At 44.5% G+C, this 17,663-nt stretch overlaps 1 protein-coding gene across 1 annotated transcript in view; it reads right to left on the bottom strand.

Annotated features, from left to right (window-relative positions):
• Positions 1 to 17,663, bottom strand: part of CRACR2A (calcium release activated channel regulator 2A) — a 133,069-nt gene that overhangs the window by 92,530 nt on the left and 22,876 nt on the right. The window contains 1 exon segment of the mRNA XM_023759955.1: positions 4,111 to 4,190. The gene's annotated coding sequence lies outside the window, so the exon portion shown is untranslated.

Here is a 17,663-nt window from a genome sequence, read left to right as displayed (position 1 = left end):
CTGTTCATGCCCATGCCCCTCCCCCTCCCCCTCCCCATGGCTCTGTGTGGATCCTCTGCTGGGACCAGGCAGCAGATGTGAGGATCTTCTCAGGGAGGGCAGAGTGGCCAAGCTGCTTCTTCAGGGGGCTGCCTCCCATGCCCCTGCTAGGTCCTAAAACCCACATACACACACACCCACTGCTCAAGAGTCAAGTGTCAGCACAGGAGCCAGGCCAGTCTGGAAACCAGACCTTCCCTGCTCCCTATGAGATTGCCATGCACTTCTTTGACACGTGGGGGGGGGGGGGCTTTGGGCAAATCCCACCCCTTCTCCGATAGGCCTCTTACTGGGGGATAAGAACAGACTCCAAGGCCAGATGCCAGACCACCTGGGGCACCAGCCATGTGGCCACAAACAGGTTTCTTCAGCTCCCTGAGCCTCTTTCCTCACCTGTGACATGAGGGTGGGATGGTACCTTAGGAGTGTGAGCTCTTGTTACTATTCTTATTTCTGTAGAACTCAAACCCTACACCCCAGATCAAATTCTAACCTAACAAACTAATAAACAAAAAGCAACAAAACAAAAAATATTATATGAGGGATACAATGAAGAGGCCCATCAATCTCCCATTGGCTGCCCTGGCTGCATGGGACTTGGTGGTATAATGTCACCCACCACAGGCCACCAGGAGGGCCATGTGTCCCGCCAGCCCATACCAAGGGGCAAGTGTATGCAAGCGCCTTTGAAAAGGTGAACTTACCACTCAGTGGCCGGCTGTCGCTTATGCAACCACTGTATCTTGCCTGCTTTTTCCTCAAATTAGGCTCAATTTCCTTGTTCTAGCCTCAAGGGAGAAAGAGAACAGCTGTCTCCTATAAACACCTCTTCCAGGTCTGGACAACCATTAATAAACACCCCTTCCCACTTCTCTGGCTCTATGATAGGATACATCAAAGGCCCTGGATAGCGGCTGCAGGTCTCTGTGAGACGGCTGCTTTTCACCCTAATTCCTCTAATAATTAGTGGTTGTAAACCACTCTGAAGATAAAAGGCATTTTATAAGCGCTAAGTCCTGTTATGATTAGCTCCCCACTATGCTGATGAACACATCAAAGCCAAACACAGCCACAGCATGGTGTCTGGTGCTTAATTAGATGTAGTTCAAGGTGGCTGGTATATATTAAAGAAACTGCTGCAAAATTTATCAACATTTAAAAAGTGCCTGCTTTCTTTCCAACGCGACAGGCTCTTTTCCAAGGCGGTCCCTGTTGATGCCTGCAAGGCTGTCCGGCGAGGACGGAGCTAATATAGCCTCTGGGCCCGGAAGGGAAGGCTGCAATAACAGCACCTGCCCGTGGATAATGTCTCCTTGCTGTCAGCACGAGTCTACGCCGGGGCTCTCATTTTGTTCTGTTTCCCTATCATTCTGCAACATGAGCACATAATACTACCCGCCCTTTGCAGAGGAGGAAGCGGGGACCCACACATCAGGAGGTACCACTGGGCAGGGGTTCAGTTATCAAGGCGACCCTTTTGCCGCCCCAGCCACACCCCCAGGATATATGTACACCTCTCCAAACCCCACACCCAGCCTTTCCGTGCCTTTTCTAACTCCTTCCACCTGTTGACTCTCAGAAGGCTGGCACTTGGGTGCTGGAGCCACGCTGTCCACATGGACGGAGCCAGAAGTGCCTGAGTTTCCCGTCACCTCTCAGCCCTGACCCGATGGCTGGTGCATACGTGTGAAAGCCCAGTGCCCTGGCCTCCAGCAGGGACAAACGCTGCCTTGTGATTTGTACTGTAGAGCACATCTGTGGGTCCAGGCTAAGGCTGGAACCTGCCTGACATCACTCTGGCTTCTTCCCCTCTCCTGCCCTGCTTCCTGCTCCTTTACTTTGTCCTCCTGGGAACATTTCCTGAATAAATCACTTGCACATTGGTCCCCCTCTCAGGATCTGCATCTGAGAAACCAACCTAAGACAATTCTCTTGGTTTAGCACTAATGAGGACATTTTGCATGTTTGCCGTTAAATGCATTCTCCCAGATCTCTTTGGTTTCAAGTCTTCACTGCCAAGTCTCCAACCCTAATATTTATCTTGTCTGTGTCTACTCCCAGGCCCCCACCTCTTAGCTCTTCACTCTCAAAGTACCTACTCTCCCTTGGATCATGATATCCCAACTGCTTCTGAAAAAACTAACCTTTGAGCTTTCCCTGGGCACATGGAAGGCACCGAACCAGCAGATGCTGGGAGAGATACAAAGATATGTTTATGACCAGCCCTTTCCTCAATGAATTTACAATCTTGCAGGGGCATAAGACACAAATACTGGGGGCAGAGGATATGAGAAGAGCTGTGTGCATGCACACAGGAAAACTGTAGGAGAAACAACTCAGAATTTTCCCCCAATGCAAAGCCGCTGTCCACAGCTCTCCGCACTGTTCGATTCTGGCTGGTTTACTCAATCTTAAATGTCTAAGGAAATGGAGGTCAGCTCTGGCAGAGATACTCCAAATGAGTGGAGAGTCCAAAAAAAGCAGCTGGTATTTCATTCTGGTTGGCATTTTCTAAAAAGCAGTCCTACCTCAGGAAACAGCTTCAGAGAGGGTAAACAAATTGACCTAGGAAGACAGCTAATTAGTGACAGAGTGTGAACTCAATCCTAAGCTTGCCTAATTCTTTAAAACCTCAGTTTATTTATCTGTAAAATATGACCAATGATTCCCACTCTGCATAATTGTTACAAAGATTTAAAAATAGCTTATCAAAAATATCTGGTACAATAAGCACTACATAGGTGGAAATCACTCTTATTACTTCCAGGGGTAATATTATTGAGCCAAAGAGCACTTTATATGCAAATGTTAAAGGTTCTTAATACATATTACCAAACTGCTTTAAAAAACAAAAACAGCTAAACAAGGCCGTGACAGCATTGCCCAGGGGACCTTCCTGAAACGCAGGCCTGATCATGCTTCCCTGTGGCATTCAGAATCATTGCCGAATATTCAAAACAGCAAAGATATAAAAACAGCCTAAGTACCCATCAATGATAAATGGATAAAGAAGAGGTGGCATATATTCACAATGGAATATTATTCAGCCATGAAAAAAAGGAAATCTGCTATTTGCGACAACCTGGATGGAAGGGCTTTACCCTAAATTAAATAAATCAGACAAAGAAGACAAATACTATATGATCTCACATGTGGAATTCAAAACAAAATAAAAAACAAACTGAACTCATAGGTACCAAATACAGATTGGTGGCTACCTGAGGTGGGATGTGGGGGTGTGGGAACCCAAACAGGATGTTCAAGGCCAATTTGCCATACGCATGTGCAAAGGCAATGACACAGCAGTTTTACTGCTCGCACTGCACAGTTGTACCTCTCTATAACCCAAATATTGATGTCCCTATTTGGCAAGAAGCCTCTTTTGTCTAAGTTGGTATAAAGAGGTGTTACTGGCCAGCAGGTGCGCGGCTGCTTTGTGGGGCTACTTTGAAGAGCTGCTTTGTCTGATGGCTCCTTGTTATCAGTGGCTACTTGGTCTGCGATAAAGTCTCTCCTATATGCCTATGACTTCTCATATCTTCTTCCAATGCCAAAGGGGGGAGAAATGGGTGAAGGTGGTAGAAAAGAACAAACTTCCAGTTACAAGGGGAGTATGTCCTGGGGGTGTAAACGTACATACAGCATGGTGACTATAGCTAACAATATTGTATTTTCTAAGGGAGCAAATCCTAAAAGTTCTTGTAACAGGAAAAAATATTGTAACTATGCGTGGTGATGAATGTTAACTAGACTTATTGTGGTCATCATTTTACAATATATTCAAATATCAAATCATTATGTGTACCTTAAAGTTATATAATGTCATATGCCAATTATATTTCACTAAAGCTGGGGCAGGGGGAGGAGAGGGGGGAGAAAATTGTGTCCTCAAGTAGACTGGGAAAAATAATGGCCATCTGATGAACTCAGTTTCTGGAAGCTAAGCGCCTGCTAATGATTCTCATAAATATTAAAAACAGCAGCAAAGACACCCACACAGACTTCACAGATTTCAGGCCTGAGGACCAGGGGCTGTGGGCTACCCTGTCCACCTTTTGATCTCTCACTCACCTGGCAGGTCCCGGCTCCTCAGAGCAAGGGTAACGCTTCAGGTCTGGAGAGCACGTTTGCGACCCGTGTTTGAATCCCGCCTAGGAAACACACAGAGAAGAAAACGTCGTCTTTCCCCCAGGAGCCGCAGAGGAAGGGGTTTATGGCAATGAGGGGAAATGTCCCTCTCATTAGGGCTGCAATGCCCCCCAGAAAACAGGCCTCGTCCCATCCTTTTCCAGGTTTTGGAGATGAGGAGCGATGGAGGGATTACAGTGGGAAGTCTGCATAGCAACCTGAGTCTGGAGATGGGTCCAGCCCAGCAGGGGCTGACTCTTGTGCCTGAGCAGGGGGTAGCCTCGGGGCTAACTGGACACCCCCTTTCAGCAACCCCAGCTCTCAGCAGTGATCTTTCAGCTCTTTGCATCTGACCCACAAACGCTGTCTGCACCATTGTGGAAGCTTACCCTTGAAGATGGAGAAAGAGAATTGTGGCCAGAATCACTGCCCTACCTAAGAAAGCTCTGCAATAGTATAGTAAGTAAGAAAAACCTAAGGGCCCAATAAGGGCACCAACCTAAACGATGCTGGAACAGGATCGGGGACAGGGAGAGGATGGGGCAGTTGGTGATGTTAATTAGCACTGTGAACCTGAGGACAAACTTTGCAGAATGCTTTGGCCTTGTGCTAAGTAACATGGTCTGAGGGCATGCCTGAAATTACTGCAGGCAGCTGTAGTGACTGCAAAGGAGGCTGGGATTCTCTGTTGTAGCCCTGCTGAGGCCAAATCTCCAACAATCACTAGATCTGGCAGACCAGATGTGTATTCCTAGCAACCTTGGTCTCTGTAGGGTTCACATGCACAACTCATCTGAAGCAAGTGCCTGGTATTCTATATGAGGTAATGCAGTTCTCAGGTGTTCATTCAACCATTCAGTGAATGTTTGCTCTGTGCAGGCACTTTTCTAGGTGCCAGAGAAGCATCAATAATGCGAATCCAGCAAGCTTTGCACCTGTGGAGCCTAGATTCCAGTGGAGAGAGACAAGTAATACATACATAAACCCAGTAAGTATTTTCAGAAAATGAAAAGTGTTGGAAGAAGTCAGCTCTCAGTACCTACCCCTCAGGGGCATTGCTGCTGGAAGCAACCAAGGTGTGGAAGCCCCACCCAGGCAGCAGCCTTCAGCAGAGCCAGAGCCAGGAGGAATGGAGAGCAATGTTGCCGTGACTGTCCCCAGCTGCCGACACCGGGGAAACTTAGGTTATACATATTTAGAAAATATGTTTTGGCTCTACATAAGATGTTAATAGTGTTATTTCTAGGTGGTAGTCTTAAGAGATGATTTATTTTGAGTTCCTTCTGAATTTCCTAATAGTTTTATTATTACAATGTAGTGCTTTTGCAATGAGGGAAAAACACATTTTAAAAAATGAGAACACTGGCCTAGATAAATCAAATTAATAAGGAATAAATTTGGATGGGTAGGCAGGGACCAGATCTTAGGATGATGAATAACATCTTGCCATGCCACTTTATGGCTTACAAAAGCAATTTCACAAAAATATCTCCTTCAACCCTCACAAGATAATCTCAAGGTTACATAAAAAAATAAACCTGAGTGCAGGAAAATGCCTGCCCCCAAGTGCCCGACTTCTCAGCCAAAGTGTTTGCCATTATTCCACGTGGCCTTCTGAAGCTGACCTCCCTTCAGACACCGCCAGCACCCAGGTGCTAACTCCCCCTGTCTCCACCTTTGCCCTCTCCTACAGGGACCAAGCTGATTTGTTCAGATGTGTAGTTATTGACCCAGTCTTCACCTGGTCCTACCTGGTTCTAGGCATTGTACTGAGTGCTGGGGACACAGGGAGAACCAAAAAGGTCTCCCAGTGTGGGGGAAAGGTCTTCACAAATTAACGAATGTATGATACAAATCATGGATACTGCAGTGGAAGAGAAGTAAGGGTGTTATGCAAATGGCTAGCACCAGAGGGAGCTGATCTGGATGGGACACTAGCCCTTTGCCCGATACTGAGCAATACGTTGTCACTGAGTCCCCAGGGTATGTCAGGCACACATTCTCGTTGAGTCCAAGATTACAAGATACCAGTTCTCAAAGGACATATACTCTGGAGAGAGAGGCAGCACTCAACACCAAAACAGAAGTCCACTGAGGACATCGTGGCACTTACAATGATGAAGTAGCCCCCTTCAGCCCTCTCTGAAACAAGGTGACGTTGACCAACCCGATCATCAGTGTTGGCACAAGTCAACATGTGATTGTCACCAGGAAAGAAATGGCACAGACATACAGAAAGTGCATAGCTAACACCACAAGACCGGGCTTCAGTGTCTGAGTGGGTGGCACAAGCATTTAAGAAAATAGGACCTTAGAGAGGGGAGAGGACTAGAGGGGCCGCCATGCTGGAAAAGGCTTCTGTGGAGGAGGCGGGCCTCAGATGGTGAAGGGATTTGGATGTTCTTCCAGGCAATCCCATTTAGCACGGCCTCGAGGATGCCCAAGAAACCTGCAGCACAGCCCATGGCCCTTTCTCTCCTGGACGCAGGAGGCTGGCTTCCCAACCTCTCGCCTGGGACTTGAGAGAGGAGGCCTGGGGTCCTGTTACGTCTGTTTTGGGGTTTCTAAGTGTCCCTCTAACTAAGCTCTGAAGAGCCAGGAGGGCTGTTGGTCACCCAAGGCTGAACATAAAGTCTGATTTCAGCACCAGATAGCTAGCAAATGATGAAAACACCTGGCTAATGAGTGCATGTACACATTGGGTTTTACTGAAAAAAATCCGTAAGTGAAGCTCAAAGACTTTCAGGTGTTGTGATCTAATATGAACAGAAATTTCAAGTCGGGTTATGTTCTCAGTTGCCATTTGATATCACAGGCACCACTGCAGTGATCTGAGCTACAGTGAGTTCCCTGGATACACCACCAGCTGAATAGTAATAACCATACAATAATGACAACAAACTTTCATATGGTGCTTTAGAATCAACAAAGATATTTGTCACCTATGCCTATGGGTTAATATCTTATTTGTAACTAGAGGCCTAGTGCATAAATTCATGCACCGGTGGGGTCTGGCCAGCCCATCCAGATCGGGGTCAACTGGGGCTGGGCTGGCAGTGGGGAGGGGACACGGGAAATTGGCCAACCGACCCCGCCCCTGATCAGGCTGGTTGGCTGCCACAGTGCACATCATAGGGACCAGTCATTCTGGTCATTCCAGTCGCTTGGCTTTTATATATATAGATAAGAACATGCTGGCAGTTATGGATCCTGGACTATAGCTGGTGAGGCCTGGGCCTGAGGGTGCCAGACATCTCACACCTACCCCTCGCTGTGACACGGAGTCACCCTCACTGACACCTTCATCCCCACAGCGTTTTGACTTGGCAGTGTGCACTGTGAACAGGCTCAGGAAACCTGTGCTCATCCTGGATCTCCTCTGTTCTTTCTGTTTGAAGAACACAAGGTTTTGAGTTTAGACAGCGCTAGGTTCAAGTCCCAGGTCTGTCATTTACAACTCATGTGATCCACAGCAAGTTATCTAATTTCTCTCAGCCACTTTCCTCCTGTCTTTTTTTAAATTTTATTTTTTCAATTACAGTTTAACTCAATATTATTTTTATTAGTTTCAGGTGTACAGCATAGTGGTTAGACAATCATATACTTTACAAAGTGTTCCCCCAGATATTTTCAGGAACCCACCTGGCACGATACATAGTTATTACAACATTATTGACTATATTCCCTATGCTGTACTTTACATTCTGGTGACTATTTTTTAACTACCAATTTGTACTTCTTAATCCCTTCACTTTTTCACCCAGTCCTCCAACACCTCTCCCCTCTGTCAACCATCAGTCTGTTCTTTGTGTCTATGAATAGGTTTCTATTTAGTTTATACATTTATTTTGTTCTTTAGATTCCACATATATGTGAAATCAGATGATCTTTGTTTTTCTCTGACTGATTTATTTCATTTAGCATAACACCCTCTAGGTCTAACCATGTTGTCACAAATGGTAAGATTTCATTCTCTTTTATGACCAAGTTATATTCCAATGTATATATGTACAACCACTTTTTTTATCCACTCATTTATTGATGGAAACTTAGGTTGTTCCATATCTTGGCTATTGTAAATAATGCTGCAATGAACAATATGGATGCATATATTCTTTCAAATTAGTGTTTGGGGTTTCTTTAGGTATGTACCCAAAGGTGGAATCTCTGGGTTATAAGGCAGTTCCATTTTAAATTTTTTGAGGAAACTCCATACTGTTTTCCACAGTGGTTGCAACAATCTGTATTCCCACCAGCAGTGCACAAGGGTCCTTTTTCTCCACATCCTCACCAGCACTTGTTGTTTGTTGATTTATTGATGGTAGCCATTCTGACAAGTGTGTGGTGATAGCTCATTGTGGTTTTAATTTGCATTTCTCTGTGATTAGTATTGATAACTTTTCATATGTCTATTGGTCAAATGTATGTCCTTTTCAGAGAAGTGTCTATTCAGATCCCTTGCCAACGTTTTAATTGGATTGTGTGTGTTTGTGTGTGTGTGTGTGTGTGTGTGTGTGTGTGTGTTTTGTGTGTGTGTTTTTTGGGGGAGAGGGGTTGTTGAGTTGTATGAGTTCTTTATAAATTTTGTATATTAACCCCCTTATCAGATGCATCATTGGTGAATATGTCCTCCCATTCAGTAGGTTGTCTTTTCATTTTGTTGTTGTTTCCCTTGCTGTGCAAAAAGTCTTTAATTTGATGTAGTTCCATTTGTTTATTTTTTATTTTGTTTCCCTTGCCAAACAAGATATATCAGAAAAAATATTGCTAAATGTCAGAGATTTTACCATCTATGTTTTCTTCTAGAAGTTTATGGTTTTGAGTGTTACATTTAAGTCTTTAATCCATTTTGAGTTTATTTTTGTATATGGTGTAAGTTGGTGGTCTGGTTTCATTTTTTTTTTTTGCATGTATCTGCTCAATATTCCCCACAGCATTTATTGAATAGAACGTCTTTACCCGATTGTATGGTTTTGCCTCCTCTATCAAATATTAATTGACCATATAGGCATGGGTTTATTTCTGGGCTCTCTATTTTGTTTTATATGTCTATTTTTATGCCAGTATCATGCTGTTTTGATTATTATGGCCTTGTAATATCATTTGATATCAGATGCTGTGATACCTCCAACTTCATTCTGTTTTCTCAAGGTTATCATGGCTGTTTGAGGTCTTTTGTGGTTCCATATAAAATTTTGGATTATTGGTTCTAATTCTATGAAAATGCCATTGGTATTTTGATAGGAATTTCATTCAATCTATAGATTGCTTAGGGCAGTTAATGATGTTAATTCTTCCTATTCATGAACCCAGTATATGCTTCCATTATTTGTATCTTCAGTTTCTTTATTCAACATCTTATAGTTTTCTGAGTACAGGTCTTTTTCCTCCTTGGTTAAATTTATTCCTAGGTATTTTCTTATTTTTTTATGCAGTTGTAAATGGGATTGTTTTCTTAGTTTCCCTTTCTGATAGTTCATTACTGGTGTATAAAAATGCAACTCGCTTCTGAATTTTATTTTGTATCCTACTACTTTACTGAATTTATTTTTTAGTTCTAGTAGTTTTTTGGTGGAATCTTTAAAATAACAGTACCTCTCTTGTAAAGGTGCAGTAAAGATAATGAAGTACTTAGCACAGGGCCTGGCCCCCATACCTAGCACTCAATACATACTAACTATGTTGTTGTAGTTATTGTTATTATTACAGAGAGGACAGCTCCATGTCATTCTCTGTCTCAACCCAGAGACTAGGACTCTGTGGTGTGGCATCTGCGTGCTCTGGCAGGGTGGACTGGGGGCCTGAGAGAGGCCCGTTGGCGGGGAGGCAGCACTCTCCCTCGACAGGCCTGTCGCTCCCCCAGCTGTACTCACTGGGGTGAATGGCAGAATCTCACCCCTGAGCTCTAGAACTGCACTGTCCAATACAGCAGCTGCAGCCGCAGCCACACAAGCATGTGGCCAGTCCCAACGGAGACCTGCTAGGAGAGTAACCTAGTTCCAACACAAGGAATGACCACAACAGGGATGGGTCCTGAGGGCGTTGTGCTCAGTGAAGTAAGTCAGACAGTGAAAGACAAATATGATCTCACTCACATGTGGCATCCAAACAAACACAAAAACAAGCTCAACAGATTAGTGTTGCCACAGGTGGTCAAACTAATGGAACAAAATCCTGGTTATAAAATAAGTAAGTCCTGGGGGTGTAATGTACAGCATGATGACTCTAGTTAATAACACTGTACTGTATATATGAAAGTTGCTTAAGAAATAGATCTTAAAAGTTCTCACCACAAGAAAAAAAAATTCTGTTAAGTATGTATGGAAACAGATGTTAACTAGACTTATAATGTGATCATTTCACAGCACATATACAAATATTGAATCATGATGTTGTACACCTGGAATTAATGTAATATTATATGTTAATTATACTTCAATTTTAAAATGTAAATTATCTTCTTAATAAATTTATAGATGGAGACTATGCTCAAATGATAATATTTGGGGTATATTAGGTTAAACAGAATATTAAAGTTAACTTTGCCTATTTACTTCTTCTGATGTGGCTACTAGAAAACTGAAAATTACATGCGTGGCTCACATTATACTCCTTCTGCACAGCCTGGTTTGGACCAGGAGCTCAGTGAGGCCAAGGCTTTGGCACTTTGGTTCCCTGCTGAGTTCCAAGCACCCAGGACAGGCCCTGAGTGAACGAATGGGCCAGTGAGTGAGAGTGTGAGGAGAGCTTTCAAAAGCGGGAGGTCAAGCTTGAGGAGGTGGGGGTAGCCCTGGGGCAAGTTAGGGGCAGCCTGGATTTTGCACAGATGAGTAAACTGAGGTTGGAAAAAATATTTAAAACTTGCTCCAAAACAGCCAGGATTCAAATCAAGTGCATCCCAAACCTATGTTCTTTCCACTAAAACCCGTTATCTCCCACAGGCATGCAGAGTTGCAGAAAGAAAAAAATATATACATATATTTAAAGCACATTCCCTCAATACCACTGAAGTCCTAGCTTGGGGAAAGTCACTTGGCCTCACCTCAGGGTGCTCACATCCTCATCTGCACTGTGTAAACCACCAGACCCCATGGATCTCATTTCTTTTCCCCAGTGTGTGCACGGAGCGAACCCCAGTGTGTCCACGGAGAGAACCCCAGTGAGTACACAGAAAGAACCCCAGTGTGTGCACGGGAGAGAACCCCAGTGTGTGCACGGAGCGAACCCCAGTGTGTGCACGGAGAGAACCCCAGTGAGTACACAGAGAGAACCCCAGTGTGTGCACGGAGAGAACCCCAGTGTGTACACGGAGAGAACCCCAGTGTGTGCACGGAGAGAACCCCAGTGAGTACACAGAGAGAACCCCAGTGTGTGCACGGAGAGAACCCCAGTGAGTACACAGAGAGAACCCCAGTTTGTGCACCGAGAGAACCCCAGTGTGTGCACGGAGAGAACCCCAGTGTGTGCACGGAGAGAACCCCAGTGAGTACACAGAGAGAACCCCAGTGTGTGCACGGAGCGAACCCCAGTGAGTACACAGAGAGAACCCCAGTGTGTGCATGGAGAGAACCCCAGTGAGTGCAGAAGGCAGTCAAAGGCTGAGCTCTGGGTGCTTCCTCTCTCCTCTCCTCTTCGGCTCCAAAAGAGGCTCCAGCTGAGATTTCTCAGCATCAACCAAATCAATAATTTGTTTAAGGCTTCTCTTTGATTTAACTTGGTTTTAGGTGTTTTTCATCAAAAGCAAAATCTTGCAGGCTTTTTCCTTGATCTTGTAATGAAGTTCCATCCAAGATATTTAACTTTAGAAATAGTTTCTGCCATGCCATCTTCTTTAAAGAAAGAAAGACATCTAAATCACAAACATCGCATCACAGTCAACTAAAAAGCTCAGAAGGCATGCGGGCTTGTCTCCCTTGTATCTGCCTTTACTAGGTGTACCCGTTAATAATGCGAATTTTTTTCAATAGATGGAGTTACATGTATGTTGGTATATATGCGATTTGATATGTATGCTATTTTGTTGTATTGACAACAAGCTTCAAAACTTCATATTTCAAATTTGCTGAAGGTGTTAACATAGATATTTTTCCACTTAAAAATATCAAATTTTGTGCCAAAAAAAAGAGCATTTGTGGGAAGTTATAATTCATTACTTTATTTTGAAGAAAAGTGCTGCTGAATACTTTGGAAAGCTTATGGTGAACATGCTCCATCTCAAGATACTTGTGAACGCTAGTTTAAATGCTTTTAAAGTGGTGATTTCAGTGTGAAAGACAAAGAACGTCCAGGTCAACCGAAAAAGTTTGAAGACCAACAATTATAAGCATTATTGGATGAAGATGCATGTCAAATTCAAAAACAACTTGCAGAAAGATTAAACGTTGCTCAGCAAACAATTTCTGATCATCTACAAGCAATGGGAAAGATTTTGAAGGAAGGAAAATGGGTGCCACATCAACTGAATGAAAGACAAATAGAAAACCGAAAAGTCATCAGTAAAATGTTGCTTCAATGGCACGAAATAAAGTCTTTTATGCATCGAATTGTGACTGGCGATGAAAAGTGGATTTATTTTGAGAATCCCAAATGCACAAAATCATGGGTTAATCCAGGTCAACCATCAACATTGACTGCAAGGCCAAATCGCTTCAGAAAGAAGACAATGCTCTGCGTTTGGTGGGATCAGGAAGGTGTGGTGTATTATGAGCTTCTAAAACCAGGTAAAACCATTAATACTGATCGCTACCAACAACAAATAATCAATTTGAACCACGCTTTGATCGTGAAATGACCAGAATGTTCCAGAAGACACAGCAAAGTAATTTTGCTTCATGATGACGCACCATTACACACTTCAAAACCAGATAAAGACACGTCTTGCCTGGGAAGTGGTAACCCACTCGCCGTATTCACCAGACCTTGCTCCTTCAGATTACCACTTGTTCCAATCGATGGCACACGCACTCTCTGAGCAGCACTTCAAAACATATGAAGAAGTGGAAAATTGGGTCTCTGAATGGTTTGTCTCAAAAGAAAAGTTCTATTGGACGGTAATTCATGAATTACCTGAAAGATGGGAGAAATGTGTAGCTAGCGATGGACATTACTTTGAATAAAGCACTTTTGATGTTTCTCTTGAAATTATCGTGTTTTCTTTGATTACAAATCCGCATTATTAACCGGTACACCTAGTACTGTCTGTTGCCATCTATGCACCAGCCTCTCGTGTTTCCACCTGTGCCTGAGGAGTCCTGATGCTCAGAGAACAGCTTCTGCTGCCTTTCCTCTGCTGACACCCTCTCATGGGCTCCGCTCTGCTCTCACCTGCGGTCTGCTGAGTGCATGCCCCTCCTGATGGTCTCAACCTCCAACAGAGCTTTTTGGAAAAGAGCCTGTGCTATTTCCATTTCCAATCCTAGTCCAAGAGCCTCTTGAATTTTAATCAAAGCGAAGAGTATTTTAGAGCCTAAACTGATTTGTCAGAGAAGAAAATCTCACCCACTCCTTCCCGGGTGAAACGCCAACACTATTTTTTTAATCAGAAAGGATAAAGAAAGATTTGCCAGAATCAGCGGTGTTGTTCTAAAGTGAGAACAGAGACTCAGTGGAATAGCAGGGTGGAGCTGCTTTTCAACGCAGCCCCTCCAGGGTGCGGAGCACAATTAGTCACCCTCTGTGCGTGTCTCAGCCACGTGTTGAATCACTGTGCATCCCCAGTCCCCTCCCCAGCCACCCAGCAGAGTGGCCAGCAGACACTGGTGCTCAGGAATGCACACACGTTTTAAACAAGCATCAATGGCCAGGACAGCAAATTTGCTTCTGCTTCCTCAAAATAATTATGTGCTGAGTTCCAAAGCCAAACAGATTTGCTGAGTGGCTCTCATGGCTAACATTTGCAGAGAGACTCCTAGTGCAAGATGCTGTATTAGTAACAGGGATAACATGTAGTGAGACATTGTCTGTGCCCTCAAACAGCTAACAGTGATGGCCTGGGGTGCGGTGGGGGCTGAGTGGAGGGGCACAAAGGTGGGGGGGAATAGGGGACATTTGTAATGGGGTTGACAATAAAAATAAATTTAAAAAGAAGAAGATAGGTGTATGTGACAAAAGAAAATGTAAAGCAGAATGAGGAAACGCAATGATAAAAGTATACGTGTGTGCATCTGTGTGAATGTGCATTGAAAAAGAATGAGAAGAAAACATACCTCAATGTTAACAATGGTTATCTCTGTTTATTCTCTTCTTTTAATGTCTTTTTTTTATTATTTATTTCAGAGGAAGGGAGAGGGAGAGAGAGATAGAAATATCAATGATGAGAGAGAATCACTGATCTGCTGCCTCCTGCATGCCCCCCAATGGGGATTGAGCCCGAATCCCAGGCATGTGCCCTTGACCAGAATCAAACCCTGGACCCTTCTGTCTGCAGGCCTATGCTCTATCCACTGAGCAAAACGGCTAGGGCATGTTTATTCTCTTTTTTACTGTATGTCACATTCTCTGATTTTTTTTTTTACAATAAACATATATTGTTTATACAATAAAATGTGTTTTCAAGAAAATTTTCACAAATGCTTAAGGACAATGATTTGGGTGATAGAGCAAGCATGTCAAACTCGCGGCCCATGGGCTGCATGTGGCCCACAATGAATATTTTTATGGCCCAGCCAATATAACGTTGTATGTAAGAAATGTTTTAATAAAAATTTCAAAATTTAATTTTTACAATATCCTGTTATACATAACTATTAATAACAAACTACACCATTCACTAATGACTGATTATTATAATTGTGTTGCATTAATTTCCCTTACTTGCCTTACATGCAGGCGCACCATTTCTCTCCACTAATACCAGCAGGGAATATTTTAGCAGCTGATTGCCATGTCATTAGTCTTGTACTGTCTTGTTTTGTGTATGCAACAGGAAATATTTCGCTTTCAGAGAACAGGAAAAATAGGTTTATTTGCGTTATGCTTATTAATTTGTGCAGTTACTCAGTGTCTGGTAAGTTAATGTTCAAGAAAAAAATATTAATTTTTATTAAAATGTTCTATTATTTTATGTTAACGATTACTCATTTATTTCAGCCCTTTGCATTCAGCATGTCTCTATCGAAATAAACCTACGTTTCTATGAAAATTGAAGCTTTTATTTTTTTGCCGCCCACATAGACTTAAACCTTGTTTATTTGGCCCATGTTTGCTGTTGAGTTTGATGTGCTTGCCCTAGAGCAGTGGTTCTCAACCTTCCTAATGCCGCGACTCTTTAATACAGTTCCTCATGTTGTGGTGACCCCCAACCATAAAATTATTTTTGTTGCTACTTCATAACTGTAATTTTGCTACTGTTATGAATCGTAATGTAAATATCTGATATGCAGGATGTATTTTCATTGTTACAAATTGAACATAATTAAAGCATAGTGATTAATCACAAAAACAATATGTAATTAATATATGTGTTTTCCGATGGTCTTAGGCGACCCCTGTGAAAGGGTCATTCGACCCCCAAAGGGGTCTCGACCCACAGGTTGAGAACCGCTGGTCTAGAGGATGGAGCATGTATAATGACCCTGCAGGATCAGTAGCACTGGGTAGTGAGGAGACAGGAGAGGCCGGTCCAGGCAAAAGCCTGGGAGCCCTTGTGGCATGTATGCCCATTGGAATGAGTAAGCACACAGGTTAACAATCCCTGAGGCCAGGGCAGTGATGGCGAACCTATGACACGCGTGTCAGAGGTGACACGCGAACTCATTTTTTTGGTTGATTTTTCTTTGTTAAATGGCATTTAAATATATAAAATAAATATCAAAAATATAAGTCTTTGTTTTACTATGGTTGCAAATATCAAAACATTTCTACATGTAACACGGCACCAGAGTTAAGTTAGGGTTTTTCAAAATGCTGACACGCCGAGCTCAAAAGGTTCGCCATCACTGGGCCAGGGCCTGTCTGTCTTGTTCCCAGCAGAACCCCGCACTTTCCTGGGGTGTGCCATGCAGTACTCAGCACGTCTGTTGTGCAGATCTGTGGCTGGTCTCTGAACGCTTTCTCTGGGCTGAAGCCACGCGTGGGAAAGCAGCCAGCCTGGCCTCTCACCACGGCTGGGCTTCTGCGACCAAACTCGCTGTCAGGAATCCACTGTTTGTCCCCACAGTTCAGCTTGTGGGTTGTGTCAGATTTATCCACCCCTCCACCAACCCTGAGAAAGTGCCCTAGGTCTTCTTGGAAGTAGGAGGAGAGATGGAGGCTGGAAACTGTGTTTGCATTCAGAATACTCTACTGCTCGACTGGACACCTGGTCACTGTCCCCTGCTGTAGGGTCCCAGTGAGATTAAGGTCTCGGGAGGGGCAGCTCATGAGACTCCATCCCTGTCCCTAACATCAGCCCACCTCTCACCTGAGGTGCCCTCCTCCATCACAACCCACAATGGTCAGGGACAGGTGCTGGGGCTCCTGGAGGCAAAAGGATGCCCAGAATGACCTCCATCAGCACGACCAATCTAGGGGATCCCAAAATTACTCCTTGAGGCCCACAGCTCCCTTCTGACCCACACCTAGCATCCTGCAGCATCTCCTTCAACATTCAAACACACCTAGCAGTGAGACACGCCGTCCACGGAAGGAAGTGCCCTCCTTCCTTTAAAGTCACTCACTCCCAGAAAGTAAAATGAAGGCGTTCCTATGCCCTTTGTCCATTTCTGGGACAATGGGGAATGCTAAATCCCCACACAACTAACAGAATAACTGTGGGTTGGGGCTCCCCTCTGTTTCCTCCTCAATCTGCACCAGTCTGGACCCACCCCCACCCCCGCTCAGTGCTCAGTGGCTGCAGTCCCTAGATGGTTCTTATAGGTGTATCTAATTGCCTCTCCACCCTCAGGCAACCAGACTTGGGTGGCCTCTCCGCTCCCACACTGCCAGTCCTTTCTGAGTGAGCCCAGCAAACAAGGCCTGTAATGTGATGAGTGAGTCTGTGTACAAGCACTCGCACCCTCTCAGCTCCTCCGTGCCAGCCCCACAAGGCAGGGAGGATTCTGCTTCCATGGGCATCATCGTTAATGAAAGCTTCCCTTGCTTACGCTTGCAGAAGGCAGGCAGTGCCTGTGAGGGGCCTCCACAGCTAACTGGCTGGTTATTAAGGAAGACCAGTTGGCATTGTGCGTGCTTCCAGGCTGGCTGCTCTCATTCCAACGCACTGGGCGAGGATGGATGGCTCCTCTGCACTTCCTGCAGGAGCTGCAGAAGGGATCAACTCCCAAGACGGGGCAGATCCACCCAACCAGTCCGCACTTTCCCCTGGACTTCCAGCTGGAAACAAATGGCCTGCTCACACTCATGAAGCCACCACACAAGATGGGGCCGCGGGTGTGGGGAGAGGTGGAGAGCAGGAAGGATGCAGACGCCAAGTGTTCAGACATGGCACCCAGGCCTGGCGGGCCTCCCTACAACCTCGCCACGCTGCTCCTCCTCACACCCTTCAGTGCTCCCACCCT

This window comes from Myotis lucifugus, unplaced genomic scaffold, assembly GCF_000147115.1.
Source record: "Myotis lucifugus unplaced genomic scaffold, Myoluc2.0 scaffold_167, whole genome shotgun sequence".
In the NCBI taxonomy this organism is placed as follows: Eukaryota; Metazoa; Chordata; class Mammalia; order Chiroptera; family Vespertilionidae; genus Myotis; species Myotis lucifugus.
Note: the sequence above shows the minus strand (reverse complement) of the source record. Positions and strands in the feature narration are given on the sequence as shown.